This window comes from Acomys russatus, chromosome X, assembly GCF_903995435.1.
Source record: "Acomys russatus chromosome X, mAcoRus1.1, whole genome shotgun sequence".
In the NCBI taxonomy this organism is placed as follows: Eukaryota; Metazoa; Chordata; class Mammalia; order Rodentia; family Muridae; genus Acomys; species Acomys russatus.
In genome coordinates, this window is record NC_067169.1 from 39,781,589 (window position 1) to 39,799,526 (window position 17,938).

At 35.4% G+C, this 17,938-nt stretch overlaps 1 pseudogene; it reads right to left on the bottom strand.

Annotated features, from left to right (window-relative positions):
- LOC127185228 (transcription factor A, mitochondrial-like) overlaps positions 1 to 15,569 on the bottom strand; it is a 36,004-nt pseudogene extending 20,435 nt beyond the window's left edge.
- Positions 15,570 to 17,938: the final 2,369 nt, after the last annotated feature.

The window sequence follows — 17,938 nt, forward strand, 5'->3', positions numbered from 1 at the left end:
AAAGTGTTTAATTGGTTTTCTTCTACTCAATTTTATTAAGCTGTCCTGGGCTCTTGAGTCAGCAACCTTAGTGGTTTGTGTGTGTGTGTGTGTGTGTGTGTGTGTGTGTGTGGTTGTTGTTTGTTTTTTTTTAAGCTGAGCTTGCTTTCTCTAGAAGGTTTTTCTCTAGTTTGTTCAGCTTAACTTCTCATATCTGATGCTGAACACTCAGCAGCTGCTGGGCATGCAGGGAAAAAGACCAAAAACATCTTAGTAATTGTATCTGAAGTTTTCTGTTTTGCCTCAGAATATATTCAGCTCAAAGAAAAACAGTATGAACAAGTTTCCCTCTGCTGTTGAACAATATGCCCAATAATTAACTTGTTGTGAGGGCCTGAGGGTATCACGGTCTCCCACAGCATGGCATGATAAAAAATCGAGGTCTCAGAGGAGCTAGCAAATGGCTGTACTCTATCACTGACCAGCTGTGTGGTCAAATGTGTAATAGCCATGCTTGACATTCCATGTCTATCCCTTCCCAATATTTACTCCAAATCAAAGATGCCAACTACAATTATCCCTGACATTTGCTAATTCTTACTATTATATTTAATAATATATCTGACTAATCATTGTGATGATTGTTTAGTTAATGACTCCACTGCCAGTCATTGATCATTTAGGCACAGTACGGTGTGATGGCTAATTCTTTTTTCAGTGTATTTTTTGATGATACATATTAGTTGTAAAATTAATAGGTTTCCTTCAAGAGTTTCTTATATTCATAGGTTGCTTCATGTTGAAACTGATATTAAGTGCATGACAACCACCCCGAAGTGAGTGGCTTGAAAACATATTCACTTATCTGATATTTATATAGACTGGCTACAGAGTTCTTCAGATCTGAGCTGGGTGGGTTGATCTGGTCTGAGCTGCCTCAGGTTTCTGATGTCAGTATGCTCTTATTTTCTTGAGTCTTAAGTGTGTTATCAAAGTAATTTGGATTGCTTGTGAAAATTCCAATATCAGAGAATGATTCATCTACTTTGTATGACCCACTGGGGTGAAGATTTCAGTTTTTCACTTTTAAACAAGTTATCCATTATTGTTATATGCACCGAGCAATCTCTTTCCCTGAACTTTGTGTAGAGTTAAATGTTATCAGCCTTACTAATTATCATAACCACGATAATTGGCAAATAAGAGCAGAAAACTATATGTAATATGGAAGACATGAATAATTAGATGTGAATGAACTGAATTATGAGCTTACTATGTGTATAGTATTGAATATGTACATATAGTTTAATTTAAACTAACAATGGTCCTTAAGAAGTAGCTATCCTCCCTAATCTGCATATGAAAAGACATAAGTCTAAGAATACACAAAGAGAATGCATGGGTGAACCCTTAGATTTAAATCCAGACCCTAAGTTCAAAATGTGTCCTCTAAAAGCCTTAGTAATTTCTATTTTTCATAAACAATATTAATAATAGTCAGAGGGATCCTTGTGTAGTGGTTTACTCTTTTAATCCCAGAACTCAGAAAGTAGAGGCAGGTACATAACTGTGAGTTCAAGGCCAGCTTGGTCTACATCATGAGATCCTGTCACACAGAAAGTCAGGGGCTGAAGAAATTACTCAGTGGTTAACAGTGCATATTACTATGCATACTACTCTTGAAGAGGACTCTAGTTTCCCAGCACCTATATCTGTTGACTCACCTATAATCCCAGCTGTAGGAGACTGAATACTGTCTTCTGGACTCTGTGGGTACTGACATTCATATGTGTACATATCCCCACAAATGCATGCCCTCTTATGGCTTCCAAAAGCCTGTATACACATAAACACACACACACACACACACACACACACACACACACACACACACACACACAATTTAATTTTAAATTATTTTTTTTTTTAAAAAGAAGCCCTAACATTATGTTACCCTCCCTCACTGGAAATTGCGACATCCATTAACATTCCATATGATGATCACAATAAGAATCTTAGTAATATCACTTGGAAAGCCAAGTCCATAGTAATTTTTCCAAAATGACACTTCTGGTAAGTGACACAGCTAGAACTAAGCTCACATCTTCCTGATGCTAAGTACCACAGTTTCTAACCAATCTTACCAATCTTATTTTAAAACTAAATAATGTATTATTTAATTAAAATGTTGTGCTGGTGACGTGACTCAGTAGAGCTCTTGCCTATTATGTGCAATGGACTTGGTTCTATACCAAGCTTGGTTGGAAACTACAAGATGAAAATATCTTTAGGGAACATGGTCTTAGACTATCATTATTCAATATTTTGTCTTATCTAATAAGACATTTAGAACCAGCAAGAAGAGTGGATGAAACTGGTCCCAGAAGAATCTGTATGTAAAGATATTCTTCACATTGATCTCCCTCCTAGCAAAGTTTCTCATTCCGGAGCTAGTGCTATCTCTGGTTATCCAATTTAAAAATGGCATTGCCCTTGAACTGGACTCTAAAGCCAGTTCTTAATCTCATACAGAGGGGTGTCTATCATAGCAATCTACTTCTGGAAACACAGCCATCTTGCCTTGGCAAACACATGCCATGAGTCACAAGCCCAACAATGCCACTGTGAACCTGGTTTGCATAATCAAAGTCTTTCAACTGAGGTTCAACCAAAGGAAAGGAACTAGGTTCTTAAAATGTTTAGCTTACTATGAGTAAAAAAAATTGTTTCAGGATGCATAAAGAACTTTCATTCTCCTTCAATGAGCAAATTACAAAGATGTATTTTCAATGCTATATGTAATATAGAGCATAAAAAACTACTGCTTCGTGTTTGTGAACTAAATCATCTACACTGAATAGGAAAAACAGGAGTTGAAGAAACGTGTTTTAAAAATATTTTTCAAAGTTATGGTTACGGTAGAATGAAGCTAAAATACGGTAAGTGGATAGTATAAGTTAATGATTATCAGAACAAAAGCTTGTGGAGTCTTTCTGTTAGTGACTTTATTTACTTTAGTTTAGTTTAGTTTGTTTTGTAGCCCAGAGACAACACAATTAGAAAGTAACTCTGGAGCTATCTGAAGGTTGTCTTCAGAATAACAGGCTTTTATTTAGTTATTATGAATTTGTTCACTTCTATTTGGATGGAGCTATTAAAGATTCTAATGTTAGAGAGATGGTTCAGTGGTTAAGAGAACTGGTTACTCTCAGAGAACCCTGGTTTAATTCCCATTAACCACATAGTAGCTCACAATTGTTTATAACTCCAGTTCCAGGGGTCTGAAGCCCTTTTCCGACCTTCACTGGCACTAATCGTTCAAATGGTGCACAGTCATTTCATGCAGCCAAAATACTCATACATATAAGATAATTTTTTCAAAAAAAAAGTAACAGTTGTTTTTGTTTTTGGTTTTTGAGACAGAGTTTCTCTATATAATAGCTCTGGCTATCCTCTAACTTGCTCAGTAGACCAAGCTGGCCTACAAACTCACAGAGATCCACAGGCCTCTGCCTTCCAAGTGCTAGGATTAAAGGTGAGCACCACCAGCACTCCTTTGAATAAGAATGGTCCCCATGAGCTGGGCTTGGTGGTGCACGCCTTTAATCCCAGCAATCGGGAGGCAGAGGCAGGCGGATCGCTGTGAGTTCGAGGCCAGCCTGGTCTACAAAGTGAGTCCAGGATGGCTAAGGCTACACAGAGAAACCCTGTCTCGAAAAACTAAAAAAAAAAAAAAAAAAAAAAATGGTCTCCATAGACTCACCTACTGGAATGCCCCGCCTCTAGAAAGTGCCACTACTAGGAGGTGTGGCCTTGTTGAAGTGGGTGTGGCCTTGTAGGAGGAAGTATATCTCACTGAAGGCCTGCTTTGAGGTCTCTATATGCTCAAGCTAGGCCTATTGTGGCAGTTTTTCTATTGCTTGCAGATCAATAAGGAGAACTCTCAGCTCCTTCTCTAGCATTATGTGTGCCTGCACGCTGCCATGCTACCAGATGTGACGATAATGGACTAAACCTCTGAAACTGTAAGCCAGTCCCAATTCAATGGTTTCCTTTATAAGAATTGCCATGGTCAAGATATCTCTTCACAGCAACAGTAAACCTAACTAATACATGTAATTAAAGGATCACATAGAAATTCAGATTCTCTGGCAGCCCAAAATTTCAACACTTTTAAAGTAAAAAGGACTAAGAAAAACAGTGCATGAGAGTAGAGTACTGGAGTCCATTACTTCATATGCTGTGTTGGTTAGTTTTATGTCAATTAATACAAGATAGAGTCATTTTGGAAGAGGAAACTTCAATTATAAAAACGGCACTAACTTTCTTGATTGGTGATTGGGGAAGGAAACAGTGGCCAGTGCTCCCCCTGACCTATAACTCAAGTTCCAGAGGATTCTGTGCCCTCTTCTGGATTCCACAGCATCTGCACTCAACATGTGCATTTCTCCCTACCACTACACGTATGCGCACACACACACACATACACACACACACATACACACTAAATAAAATAAAATAAATCTTTAAAAATTGCAGAGAGTAGTAGATTTTTATCAGTATATTCTTTTTGTTTCACTTCACTAAATTAGTAATAATTTAGTGGTCCTAGGAGGATCACTACACAGATATTCCAGATTTTGAATATAATGGTCTTGATAATAATATTAAAATAGAAATATTTTCATAAAATTTAGGGTGCAAGTCTCATGCCTTCTTATGGATTTGTCTTAGACTGTTAAAAGTCTGGAAGAGGAAAATTCTTCAAGTGGGCCAGAAATTTCCTCAAATGGGTCAGGTACTCTGGAATACCCCTCCCAATTTTGTGGAGAGATAGTATATTCTATAGATCAGTATTAAAGCCATTTTTCAATGTAAATGTCATCTTGAATAATCATGTCAGAACCTAAATGATTTCAAATTCACCATTTCAAAAACTGCTACGATAAAAGCAAATTTTATGTCAAAGCGAACCAGAATTACTGGAAAAACTGGCATGAATATCTAGTGATTTGATGTCTGCTTTCAAACTGTTACTAATTAATCCTTGCAGTGTAAAGTATATGTTCTTATCATCGTTGCAATTTGTTCTACCATAGAAGGGAGAGTAATCTAGTGGAAAGAACATTGGTTTCTTGGGCTAGTTCTATAATTATGTATCTGGAGACTTGATACGTGATGTGATAACTTTCATCTGTGCCAAATGACCTGTGCCAGAACTACATTTCTAATATTTCCTTTTTCTTGGGTTAGAATTTAGTGCAAGAGAAATTTCCATGAGCTTTAGAAGGTAAAAGTGAGAAGATACCTTTGTGCTCTGAAGACCAGCCAGTGCAGGACTCTATGCATGGTTGTAGTACACACCCATTGCTTTCCCTATACTGGCTCACCTTGTTGGCATGAGGCACCAATTGTCCTGGCCTCATTAGATCTTATGCTTTAGTTCTCCAGTAGGATTTATATTTGAGCCAGGTGTTTGTGCAGCTGTATAGAAAAACACTATTAAAATATTGTTACAGTCATAATCATTATTTTTGGACTTGTAGAATTATTGTTCATTAAATAAATGGTTACAATCTTTTTAACATAATTCGTACTGAGTATCTTCCATTTGGCAGACACTGTGTTAGTTACATAGGTTAATTTCCCTTAATTCTAATAACCTCTCATTGTTCAAAACTTAACTTGCTTAATTCAATCAAAACTCTACCTGATATGTACAGGTAACATGCTAAGCACATAACCCCTCTCTAGAGTTTAAAATGTAATATAAAACACTCTAGTATTACTTTATGCAGTTAAATAATGTCATATTTGACTACATAGCAGAATAAGTGAATCAGACATTGTATTGGAGCTGAACTGTCAAAGAAAAGTTGGATATACTTAGGGAAATTGGAAAAAGAAGAGTTTTACAGACAGATAAACACACATTGGGCAAAGACATGGATGAATGAATATCATATCATATTTGTTCATATTCTGAAATAGGATGGCCAAAGAAAAATATGTGAGGATGTGGATAAACAGGAGAAATGTAAGGCCAGATTCTGATCCAAGAACTATGAACATTGGGGCTGAAAAAGATGACTCAATTTTTAACAAAGTACCTGCTGCTTTTGCAGAGGACCCATGTTTATTTCCCAGCACCTACCTCGGGCAGTTCACAACCACTTGTAACTATAGTTCTAGGAAATCTGACACCCTCTTTTGATCTCATTGACACCCTCTTTTGACCAACCCATTTGTCCACATCCACTCACATATACATATGCACATACAATTAATAAAAATAAAAATAAGTGTTATAAAGAATTATGACTATTATCATAATTCTATGTAGAGCCATTAGAAATGTTTCAGGGGAAATTAATTTGATCAGGTATAATTTATAAGTCTCACAGTCTATAGTCATAGCATAGAAAATGTCTTGGAGTTAGAACAGATTAGATATAGTGAAAACATCATACTGGGAGGGATGAATAAGGAAATGAAAGTGTATAGTATTCTGAATCAGGACATATTACTTAGAGATGTAAATTAGAGAATGCTTGTTCCTTAGCATCGTGACTTTGGCCCAGACATAGCATGCAACTATTGAGTGAACCTTCCTTGTTGCCTTTGAACCATAACTAGAAGTTGCTAAGCATATATTTAGGAAGAAAACAAACAAACAAAAAAAGTGCCAGTGTCAAAGATGGTATGGTACAAATGTTTATTCTCTCCAAAATTCAGATGTTAAAACTAATGGCCATTGTAATGCTAACAGGGAGAGAGATGAGGAATAACTCATAGTTAAGGCATAAGGATTCTCCTGACATGAAAAGAATTAAGGTCCTTAAAGGGGAGGCTATATACAGCATCAATTTCTCACTTGCCTCTTCGTCTTCTATAAGGTGAAGAAACAATAGTCTTCATTTTCAGATGATTACAGAAGTATCACCAAGGAAACAGAAAGCAGCCCTCACTTGATAACTGGACATGCAATTTCTTTCATAGCGGAGTCCTCAATCTCTAGAACTGTAAGAAAATATTTTTTATTTTTTATTTTTTATTTTATAAATTAGTCTCAGGTACTTTGATATGGCTACAAAAATTTACTAAGCAGAATTACCTTAAATTTGGAGTGCTGCTATATGCATGAGTGTTTTGATTTCAAGCTTTCCCATAGGACATTTAGGATCTTAGCTACCAGAGAGTCAGACCTTAGAATTAGAAGGGAAAATGGTATATCGGAAATGAGTTTGAGCAGGCAGACATAGCTTTGATTCCCGAATCATTAGGTAGTGACATTGGTCAAAGTATTTTTCTTGATGATTTTCAAGTTCCTAATCTATAAAGAACTTAATGAATCAGAACCTGAGTTATTATTAAAAGACTAGAACAAAGTACAAATTATATTTATATGTATATACATATATATAATACTGGATTATTTCCTTTCACACAATTAGTCACCAATAAATATTAGTCCTCTTGTCTCTTTTGTTCCTTTCCACCCTGTAGATGCATTGCTACTCAATTGTCAAATGGTGCTCTCCTTCACTGTGAGAAAGTACTTGAGTTAAAGAAGAAAAAGAAAAAAAAAACTTAAAGGGTCACTGGATAAATAGGTCAGTGTTTAAGAGATCTTGCTGCTTTGTGAAAATCACATGGTAGCTCATAACTCCAGTTGCAGAGCATCTGGTACCCTTTTCTGGCCTCCACAGGCACAAATATAGTTCACATGCATACATGCAGACAAGACACTCGTACACATAAAATAAAAATAAACAAATCTTTTTTTAAAACTTAAAAAGAAGAAAGATTTCTTTTGGCTTGCCATTTTTGTGTTTTAATCCATAGCTTCTTGGCCTGATTGATTTAGGCCAATATTGAAGCAGATCATCATGGTGGAATAGAAGAACTTACGTCAGGGCATGACAGCTGTAAGGTTGAGAGAAAGGGGCAAGGGACAGAGTGTACTTACCTCACAGTTCTTACTTGCTCACAATGACCTACTTTTCTTCATCATGGGACCAACCTTCTAGTATTGCAACCATCCACCAAAAGATCATTAAATTAAGAATCCATGAATGGACTAATCTAATGTGCTAGAGCCATCACGGTCTTATAAGCTTTGAACATTGCTGCACTGAGTTCTAATCCTTCAATACAAGAGCTTGGGAGGGGGTCATATTCAGTATCCAAAATAAAACATGGCCTCTATAACATATGTAATTGTCATATATGTTAACCTCAATGAGTAGTAAAAATATGTTATAATGCTATGCATTTCACATTTGTCATTTTAGTTGCTGTTAGGGTATGTCATTGTTCTGGTATTCATGAAAAATAAGAATATAAATCTAATATAATTTGAATAAAAATCCCAAATGAAGAGTTATATCAATGCTGAATAGAAGCCAGAGAATGAAGATAGATTTTAACTAGAAATAATTTTGAATTTGAAAGTTAAATCTCAGGATAATATGTGAAACATTCCATCTATATTTTAATCATAAGAATCATATCTAATCTTCTTTTCCTTGATACATTCTTATAATTTTAAAATCAGGAACTGTTTTTCAAATTTATATTACAGCCTACTCTGCCCTTGATATAAAGAATCCAAACTGCTTTTGGCCACACTAGTGGTCTCCAAGCTCCTCAGGACTAAAACTGACAGTTGAACTCTGCTCAAGGGAGCAATGCAGAGATTAATGCTACTTTGAATTTTTCCTATTCACAGCATTTCTATTAGACTCATAATAATTGACCCTTGTGTGTGGATTCTCCACTTGGGAATCACTACAGAATTAGCACCTCATAAAATGGCACCTGCTCAATTGTCCCTTCACAAGTATGATAAAACCTACCTAAATTCATAAATGTGATAGAAAATGCTGCCATAATGATGATAATGGGTCTCCTATGATTCATGATATTTTATCTGCTTCCCTATGAGAGTTTTCCCATTATTCTTTTATTTTCTTAACTAAAAATATTTCAAAAGTTTGATGTAAAGCCATAAAATGAAGCCATTTGGTAGCAAGTCAATCTTTCCTTTTAGGCCACTCTAGAGTGACTAGGCATTTTAATTAGTTTAAATCTATTTTGTCCATGAGTAATTTTAATGAGTATTTTTTGGCAGTGCTGTTCTATACTGCTTTAAACTTGCATATATTTATTCTAAATTTTGCTTTCATCTCTTATGCAATTTGGTTGATTTTCAAATGAGAACAAGAGTGTCTTGGGGCCATTTTACTAAGTTACTCAATGAGTTTGGGTTTCTGAGGGAAATCACTGTAGCAAAGGGAATTGTTTATATTCAAAATATAGTCAGTCATATAGCAACTTCCAACCTAACTTTTTTACATGGATATTTTCACATTGTCCTTTTTTTCTTCTAACTGTGGCAAGAGAGAAATAAATCAAGAGATATACACCAAAGTCCTAGACAAGAATACTCACAACAGTCATATTTCTAATAGCCACAGGCTGAAAAACACCTAAGTCTACACCAACTACAGAGTAGATAAATATATTACAGTATAGTCGGATAACAAAATACTACAGAATAGTAGTGACTATAACTACTCACATATGCAAGGGTAGATAATTAATAAAAAAAAGGTTCAACATCTAAAGTCCAACACAGAAGAGTATTTGTTTTCACTCCAACAAGTTTTAAATACAGGAATGCTAGCAGACAGTGTAAGAAGTCAATATAGTAGCTATACCTGAACTAAAAATGTAAAAATATGGTTTCTTTTCTATTTATTTATTTATTTATTTATTTATTTATTTATTTATTTGGTTTTTCAAGACAAGGTCTCTCTATTTTAGCTTTGGCTGTCCTGGTCTCGCTTACACCAGGCTGGCCTCAAACTCGCAGTGATCTGCCTGCCTCTGCCTCCTGAGTGCTGCGATTAAAGGTGTGCGCCTCCATGCCTGGCAAAAATAAGATTTCTAATAGTGTATATTTTTTTCGTGTGCATGTGTATGTTCTATGGATGCATTATGTGTGTGCATGTGCACACACACTTGCGTGCACCTGTGCACATAAACAAATGTTTTGTACAGGTATGCATTTGTGGAGGTCAGAAATCTCTATGCAGTATCTTTACCCATCATCGTCAACCATATTTTTTTTAAAACAAGATCCCTCACTGAACCAGGAACTCACTGCCTGGCTGGCCAGTGAGCTTCTAGGGATCTGTCTGTGTATATCCCCCACCTTATACCTTGGGCTGAAGTCACAGACTCAATAGGAGTGTTTCCAGCTTTTATGTGAGTGTTGGTGGAACTGAACTGATAGCATCAGGCTTGTGTAACAGGCACTATATTTACTGAGGCAATTTCACAGGCCCAATAGTTTGTATCTTTATATGAATATTAGTTACATAGATGTGTTCATTTCATGAAAATTCATTATCTGTGTGCTTTACTGAATCCATACATAAATTCAGTAATTTTGAAATTGACAGTGCAAGAGCTTATTTTTTTAATCCATTGCTTCAATTATTTCTTACTCATGTTGATGTGAGAAAGCATAAGGAATTTCTGGCTGAGAATAATAACTGATGAACATGAAACAGTTTTGGCTTACATTTAAGTACCAGAAAACTCATCAGCAAGAGTATAAAAGTGAGTCTAGTCATAAAATTGAAAATACCGCTTGCTCAATAAGCCAACAATTATACATGAATTGCCAATTTTATACTGTCCAAAATAGGTGCCTCCTATTGCTTGATGGCACAAATAAGCATGTTAGGAAGGAATAAACTGTTGTCAGTTGGGCAGGGACCTTTGAAAACATTCCTTCAAAAACTGGTCTGCCATCTGGATAGGAGGTTTACAGCTTCAACGCTGCATGATTGTCTATTAAAAGCCCACATGAATGGGGGACAACAAGGAAAAACAAATATGAGCATTCTGTACTTACCTAGCCAGAACAGGAGCCTCTCCAGCAAGCCCAGACGCTGGGACCTTTGTTAGCTCATCATGTAAAAGCCCAAATGGAAACAAGTCCTGGAACGCAGCAGGGGAATGGTTTTTACTGCCCAACACCATATGAAAGGAAAACAATCAGCCTGTTCTTAGCTGGCCTGTTAGATTTTTTTCTTCTTCTTTCTTTATGGATTTTTAAAATAAAGTCTACAGAATTCTTCCTGATTTAAGAATGAATTTGAATAGAACAATTCACTAGAAAGTTATAGGTGTATCTATAAGTATGAGGAAGAAGGAAAAGAGAAAATGCCATGATGTGAGCAAGATGACCAATAATTTTTTATACATAGGATCCCCATCCTGGTGAAATGATACTCTGAATCAAGTACAGTGCTCTGTAAATAAGGCATTGATCAATAGTCATACCTTTTTCTTACTAGAAACTGGCTTTTCCATCACTCTTCTTGATTCAGGAAGTGTCTTTGCAGTATCTGACATTGCCCAAGTTTATCACAGGCATTTGTTGATGCTGTTCCTGTATACTCCCAGAGGGTCATGTTTTGAAGGACATTTCTTAGTAAACTTCTTCTGTAGCTCCTATAATTTTCAGTGCTTCAAAGAAATTTTGCATACTCTCTTTTGGGTGTGCTATTATACTTTTTTTTTTTTTGCTATTATACTTTCAATGTCTACTAATCTTGTGATTAGCAAAGTGAATGATCTTCTAGTACAGTAGCAAATAATGCATGAGATTCTTTCTTACATCACTCAATTTAAGTGCTTAAAAAGAATATAAAATAAAAAATTTCAATGTCACTTATATTTAAAAATCAAGGCAGTAAGATATAGGGTAATAAAGGTATAATAAGGTACCAGGCAGCAGATACTATGTTGTAGAGGAGTTTATTAAATGAGCATGGGGAGAGAAGGAAAAGGGGGAGGCATACCCCAGAGAGACAGAGACAGAGGAAGAATAAGAAGAGAAAGAAAGAGTAAGAGGGGTAAGAGAGCTAGGGCCATGTGGAGGTGTGTCCTTTTATATGGCCCTGGGCAGGACCATGCCCCCGTGACAGGTAAGCAATGATGTCATAGGTAGGTGGACTGAAGCAGAATCCTAGCAGCCACCATTTATATTTTAGTTCTATATTTATTGGTATGATATATATATATCATATGCACACCTCCTCCAATTTCTGTCAGACATGTTAACCTCATTTCCCTCCCAACTTCATGTTTTCTTTTTAAAAACACACATTGTAGTCAATGTATGTTAGTGTGTAGAGACATCCACCGGAGTATAGGAAACCTACCTGAAGAAAACTGATGCTCTTTCCTCCAGCAGCTATCCACTCCCAGCAGCTCCTCAGCTGCTTCCTCAGTTTCTCCCCATTCATGTTGGTTTTAAGTGCAAAGCCACCTTTTCTCAAATGAAATTAATATCATTGGCAAACTGTCCTTGTTTGTTTCTATTACTGTTATAAAATAAACTGGCTAAAAATCAATTCAAGAAGGAATTGATTTATACATCCTGATCACAGTCCATCATTGAAAAAACAGGACATACACTCAAACAGGGTAGGAACCTGGAGGCAGGAACTGATGCAGAGGTTATGGAGGAACACTCCTTACAGGTTTGCTCTACATAGCTTGCTTTGTTATATTACCCAGGCCAACTTGACCAGAGGTAGTGCTGCCTGTAGTAGACTGGACCCTCCCACGTCAAATCAAGAAAATAAAGAAAATATGCCACAGACATGCCCGTAGTCCAATCTGATAAAAACAATTCCCCAACTGATTTTCTGTCTTCCTAGGTTGATGACAAAAACTAATCAGCACAGCAACCATTGCAGGATAAGATGCAAATAGTTCACACTAGACTTCCTCAGAAAAGGGGGAATGGTGGCTGAAAAATACTCAATATGTTCCAAGCTCTATTTTCTTGAACCTTTCAAATGTTATGAAGTTCTTGTTACTATGTTTTACTGCAATAAAACAGAACTTTGGGGACATGGATTTAATTTCACTGAATTTTTTCTTCTTTTGAACTAAAAATATTATAAGCAATATTTTTGATAATATTTCCCCCTCCTCCAATTCCTCTCAAATCCTTCCCACTTTCTTATATACCCAACTTCATGTTCTTGTACCCTTTCTCCCTCTCCTTCCATCTCTCTCCTCCCTCTCTCTTTCTCAAAACAGAACAAAAACAAACATCAAAACAAAACAAAAAGCAGACAAAAAGATACCAAACAAAATGAATAGTGCACACACACACACACACAGACACACACACAGCTCATGGAGTGTGTTTTCTGCTGGCCAACTACTCATAGGGATATGACCTGCCCTGGAATGTTGTTGATATATGTAGTGACATTTCATTGGAGAAAACTGATTTTCACAGCAGGTATCAGTTGCAAATAGCTTCTTGGCTAGGAGTGGAACTTTGTGTCCACTTCCTCTTATCTATGCTAGGATCTTGTCGCATTTGAATTTGTACAAACTTGTGTGTGCTGTCATAGTCTCTATGAGTTTATATTTCTACCATCCTTGCTATGTCTGAATGATACTGTGTTCTTGGAGTCATCTACCACCTCTGGCTCTTACATCTTTTGCAGTGATGTGTCAATCTTGAGATGAAGAGGCTTGATAAAGGCATCCCTTTTAGAACTGAGTGCTCAAAGTTGCTCACTCTCTTCATACTGTTCAGTTGTGGTTCTCTGTGTTATTTACCATCGACTGTAAGAACAGGCTTTTAAATAAGGGTTCAGTGATTCACTATGGGTATAGCAATATTCTACTAGGAGTATTTTAGCATAGTAATAGTAGATTTTCCCCTAGAGCCCATGACATATCTAGTCTTAGGTTTTTGGCCACTTTACTAATTACAAATACAGGTGCCACCTATCACATAACAATTACTTATTAATTGAACATAGTATCATTATTGTTATATAAAGCAATTGTTCATCCCCTCAGTCTTCCAGAGCTCTTTATGCCAGGCACTGTTCAACTAAAATAAAATAGATAGGCACAACCTACATTAAAATGGAGGAAAGACTAAGTAGAAAATCATCATGTTCAGAGATAAAAATGATATAACAGGGATATACACAAATTTAAAGGGAGAATGCAAGTTATTTTCATTGGTGATAAAGACATTCTAGGAGAATCCATGACACACCATGGCTTAAAAATCATTAAGATGATTTTTTTTTCATTTTTCTCCTATAGTTTAGGTCATATGCATATTATTCAGTTACACATCTATCTCCTTGATTATACTGTATGAGATGCTTATAGATAGAACACATGTTTAATTCATGCTATATTTTCCAAATCCTGGAATGCCAATGAACATAGAATATGTTCAGCACAGGAAGTTAGGCAAATATATTATTTTCATGCACTGGTTTATAGGAAAGTGTCTGATTAACTTGTGAAAATAGAAAGAATACAAACATATTTCTCTGAATTGTAGTAAAAATATTTATGAATTAATAAGAGATTGTTTAGAAGATTGACCAGTAAAACTCACTAGGTTGTTCATTGTTCAAAAATATGCTGCACAAAAAAAATATGTTGTAAATAATTTGATTATGTGCTTACTGTTTGTAATTAGCATACTATCTTATGTTAATGAATGCAGATAGAAAATAAATTATTATTTTAATTATAGCATCTTTTGTTTTCTCCATTTGAGCTTGTCTTTTGATGTATATCTGATCACTATTAAAGCTCTACTTAAGGTTGTAGGCTCCATGATAAGTAAATTACACAAGACAAACAAAACTTTTTTTTCAATTGCAAATACTTTTCTCTTAGAAGTACTTGATTATAGAAGCTTAATTCTTTCTCTTTTCTTTTTCTTTTCTAATCTTCTTTCTTTAGTTCCCTGTATCTTTTGTTATTGAATCTTCCTTTATTTATATCTTTGTTGCTATGCAATATAACATTATTATTTGATATTTTCTATTGCATTGAGAATTCAAATGCAAATGCTTAAATGAAATAGCAGTGTAGAATGGATGGAAAGGCCTTTGAAAGGATCTTACATTACTCATGAATAACATTATTACAGAAGATCAAAGAATCAAAACCGATTCACATTAAACTGTAGAATCACAAAAAACATTTACCTAAAATACAATCATTTAATCAAGAAAGTTAGAGTTATAAGTACTATATAACTCCATGGCAATAGCTGTGGGTGGGAAAATTGTTCACAAAACTGGCTTTTTTTTTGTAATTTAAATTTTTGCTGATATTTCTTTTTTCTTTTTAAATTATTTAATTAATTTATTCAGATGACATCTCAATTGTTTTCCCCTCACTTGTACCCACCTGTTCCTCCCTCCCTTCCGCTTTCACTCTATTCCCCTCCCCTAGCTAGGTCTAGGACCTGGGGGGACCTCCTCCCCAACAATATGGTCATAGGCTATCAAGTCTCATCTTTGTAGCCTGCTTATCCTTTCTCTGAGTGCCACCTGGCCTCCCCACCAAGGAAAACAATCAACAAAATGATTCCGATAGAATTTATCAGGACAAACAAAATAGGAGGCCAGCCACTCACTGAAAAACACTGAGGTTTTCAAAGGCAAACATACCTTCTCTTGAGTTATTCTCTGGCTGCTAACATTCTCTACCTCATCTGCCATGTTTTAAAGGATATATTGTGTAGGTATCATGTCAAGATAAACGGTATCGCAAGCTTGTAAGGCTCATTGCGTTAAGTATTAATATATTAGAAACACATTGACTTCATTGAAGTCATCACTTCTTTCTCATTTCTAGGTGAGATTCAGTAGGATTTTCTTTTGTTTTATAAATGGGTCATCAGTTTGGGGAAGAATTGTTGGAAAGTTAGTTAAGAATGATTTTGCACTTGGTTTTTCATCTCTAAGTAAGTCTGTCTTCTGAAATGCCATTAATTATGTGAGATACTGCACCCCTCCCCCCAACTCTAGCCCCTTGCTTTTCTTACTAGTTCACAAATACTTTTGCAATTCTAAGAAAAATCAATTATAATAGTTCTCTAAAGTTTTCCATTTCTGTTTGTCTGGGGGAGAAGCTGATTATTTAAGATTTGAGAAAGCAAGTTCAACATTGATTTTCAAACCTTAATATAGTTATTTGTATTGATTAAAAAATGTAGACACAAAACAATTGCAGGAACCATAAAAATACTTTTGTTACAATGAGGGTATTTTTTTATTAAGATGTGGAATGAAAGCAGATGGTAAATATATACATGATAATAATTACTAAAGATAATTAGTTTTCATATATAATGCTTTTTTTGCATGTGGAACTCTACCACTCAATGGTCATCCTTTAATAACAGTGCTCTAATTATATTAGAAAATACATGGTATATAATAATATATTGATTGCCATTAGTGATTAAAGTCAGTAAACTCACTGACTATAATTGTATACAAAATGCCAGCAAATGCAAGTTGTCTCATTTAATTCTTTTCTTGAAAATTATTTGATCTAATTGGCAATTTGTATCAAAGGCTCATTTGGAAACTTGTGGGGTTCTATCAGTCATTGCTGACTGTGTTCAGTCTGAAATAACGAAAGAACTCCTCAGTCCAGTGTTTATACCTGTTGGACTCTGATCAGGAAATTCATGATGCAGGAAGTCATTTCACCTTAGTTTCTTTTATATGAACTGCCAAATCATAATTTCAAGCACTATTTTTCTCACCAGTTGAAAAATTGAAGGGCTTTTTGCTCGGACTATAGATTGTTTTTGTTCTATTATGAGATCCATTCTGTTGTTGTTTGTTCATTATTAGTGTGTGATTGGTACTATTATACAGTTGCTATGTGCACACACAGTTTGTGAAAGGAGCAATTCATAGATATCAACTTGACAATGAAACTCTATCAAGATAACCTCTTTTATGGTCAATATCTACAGGACAGAAAGGAAAGGACAATTTGTTATGAAAGGTATTTGCTTTTAAGCCTCATTATAACCCATTTTATTAAATAAATATGATATAGGTTATACAAAGACTATTTTCAATATGCCTTAAGTAGAGTATAAGGAGCAACATTTTTTTAGTGCAATGTATACGAAATACATTTTTGAACACTATTTGACTCAACCTCTTTATATAAACAACAGGAAGGACATATTAACCTAATTTTAAATACTTTATAAGAAGTAAACATTATTTTAAATTGATATTTCAGAATTCTATATGTTTATGGGGTTTATTCTTAAAAACTGGAAAAACCTGAAAATAGCGACCACATCAAGAAAAATATTTTCTTCCCTGCAGAAGTTGCCCTCTTGATTCGCTTTCATCACAAACCCTCAGTCTTTACATAAACCAGTACATTTATTCTTACTACTTTGTATTAGTTTTGTCATTTGTAGCATTCATATTAACATAATCATACAAAGTGTACTCTTCTTAGTTTTATTTCACCCAGCATCGGGATATGAAAGGGTTTCATGAATGAATGAGCTAATTTTTTCCTTTATTTTTTTTCTTTACTTGTTTATTCACTTTACATCCTATTAGTAGCCACCTTCCTCCTCTCCTCCCAGTTGCACCCTCCCTCCCTCTCCCCTTCCTCTACTCTATTCCTCAGAAAAGGAAAGCCCCACTTCCATCCATCCCAGCTCATCAAGTTGTGTCAGGACTGTGTGCTTTCTCTTCCCCTGTGATCTGGCAATGCTGTCCCACCTGGGGGAAGTGATCAAAGAACTGGCAACAGAGTCCATGTTAGAGACAGCTCCTGCTCCCATTACTCATTCTTAATGCAGTACTATTTTTCACTGTGTGAATGTGTCATAATATACTTAACCGTTATTCTATTTTCAATAGACTCAATTTTTAGTAAATTTAAATTTAGGTAATTCCCACTTGGGAACCATTATGCATCTGGCCACTATGAAGTTTTTTCTACATTCCTTTTGGTAAATATGTGGATATGCATTTCTGCTGAATGTTTGCCTTGGAGTAGAAATCTTTGTCCAAAGAATATACATTCATAATAACCCAAA